The following is a 2,183-nucleotide window of genomic DNA, read 5'->3' as shown; positions in this document are numbered from 1 at the left end:
GTTTTTCCATTAATGTTCTCTTTCTGTTCCAAGATCCAATCCAGGGTGTCCCATTACATTTAGTTGTCATATCTTCTTAGTCTGCTCTGGCCTATGGCAGTTAAACAGTGGCTTTCAGATTTCTAGGAGGAAAGGCCTTTTAGCTTTTTAAAAATATTGATAATTACTAATTTTATTACATTGTCATCAGAGAGAATTATTCTTCTTTTTGGCCATGTCCGCATCCTCATGGAGCCTAATCAGGTTCATTAACTGCTGAGCCATGAAGGGATCTCCTGGTGTGTGAGATTTTAATGGTATGCTGTGATACCCAGGGATTGCCTACTCGCCAATCAGTGAACTCACTCTGTTCTCCTTGCTGATTAGAGGACAAGTGAGTTAGTTCTAGCTTTTGGCAATTATAAATAAAGCTATTACAAACAACGAAAAGGAGTCTCTAGGTAAAGATGGTGGAGCGCAGTTACAGCTCTGTGTTGGCTGCTTTCAGCCTGTCTGCTAAACTTGTCCAGATTGAATATGCTTTGGCTGCTATAGCAGGAGAAACCCCTGCAGTGGGAATCATAGCTGCAAATGGTGTGGTATAAGCAGCTGAGAAATGTGTGGTATAAGAAAACTGAAGAAACAGAAATCCATTCTGTAGGATGAGTGAGGTGTACACAAAGTGGAACTGATAACAAAGCATAGAGATTTGGTGTGGGGGGCATGAGACCAGATTGCCGAGTGCTGGTGCACAGAGCTGGAAAACTAGCTCAACAATGCTACCTTGTTAACCAAGAACCCGTTGTCACAGCTCTGCTGGAACAGAGTGTAACTTCTGTGATGCAAGAATATACCCAGTCAGGTGGTGTTCCTCTACTCAGAGTTTTTTTTTTAAACTTATTTGTGGTTGGACTGACAGACAGCCCTATTTATTTCAGTCAGATCCATCTGGACCTGACTTTGCCTGGAAAGTCGTATCAGTGGGCAAGAATTATGTGAACAGGGAAATTTTCCTTGAGAAAAGATAGAGCAAAAATCTGGAACTTAAAGATGCAACTCAGCCAAATTAACCCTCATGGCAATCTTTGGAGGGCCAACGACAGATTACGTAGAAGTCAGGATCTGCAGTATAGCCAGGCTTATAACATTTGCTCTAGCTGAAGTAAAGGACGAGTTGGCTGCCATAGCATAGTAATAAAGTGACTGAAAAACCCAGAATTTTAGATAATCTATCTACTTAAAGATATATAAAATATACTTTGTTTTGCCAGCTTTTTTGCATCCTTATTTCTACATAGTTTAACAGACTGATGTTTTTAAAAAGATGTTTATAAATCAGTAAATTGTTAAATTTTATTTAATTGTTGGATAAAAGTGCCCCACACCCTCTTATACCTCTATTCTCTCCCCTATGGTCTTCCAACTGATTGGAGAACAACTCTGCCATAGTCTATCTCAGCCCTGAAGGCAACACATTTATAAATTTTTCCTTGAGCCCCTGGCCTGGGGGAGATGTCCCTCTTATATTAAGCCATGTAGCTGTTCCCAATACATTTGGTTGCAAATTACTTTCCAGCTTCGTCTCTCACTATGGTCCACCATACCCTTATAAGCAGGTTTGCATAGTAGTTAAAAAGAGGACTCTGATAAGGGACTGCTAGGATTAAAATTCTGGTTCTATTATTTCTTATTATGTGATCTTGGCAAATTTCCTAACTCTGAGCCTCTTTTTTTGTAGGCAATATGGATGTTTTAATATTACCACCCTCTGGATAAAATCAGGTGTCATGATAACATGAGCTAATTTACTTAGTAAGTTGCCTCAAACTTACTAAGCACTATGTATTAGCTGTTATTATTAGTGGTAGTTATGTTAGCACAAGTTCATGTGCCAACTGCACAGTGAGGCCAAACAAATTGAAATGTCAGAGTTTGGAGCAGAGAAGGGTTTATTGCTGGCCATGCAAGGAGACAGGTGGCTGGTGCCCCCAAAGAGCCCAAACTCCCCAAACCCAAAATTGTAAAACACTTTAAAAGTCAAGTGAGGGAGGGGGGTTGTCAGGGTGAATGATGAGCTCATGTGCAATCTCTGATTGGTTGATGGTAAGGTAACAGGGTTGTGTCACACAGGTTAAGTATCAATCCTTAGGTGCCAGTAGGACTGGGGGCTATCATGCTCATGATCATCAAGTAGTTAAGTTCTT

At 40.4% G+C, this 2,183-nt stretch overlaps 1 pseudogene; it reads left to right on the top strand.

Annotated features, from left to right (window-relative positions):
* Window positions 1-446: 446 nt before the first annotated feature.
* Window positions 447-1,171, top strand: LOC125121997 (proteasome subunit alpha type-2-like; annotated as a pseudogene).
* The last annotated feature ends 1,012 nt before the right edge of the window (window positions 1,172-2,183 follow it).

This window comes from Phacochoerus africanus, chromosome 3 (assembly GCF_016906955.1).
Source record: "Phacochoerus africanus isolate WHEZ1 chromosome 3, ROS_Pafr_v1, whole genome shotgun sequence".
Lineage (NCBI taxonomy): Eukaryota > Metazoa > Chordata > Mammalia > Artiodactyla > Suidae > Phacochoerus > Phacochoerus africanus.
The sequence above is the reverse complement of the archived record's forward strand: the minus strand, read 5'-3'. Positions and strand labels throughout refer to the sequence as shown.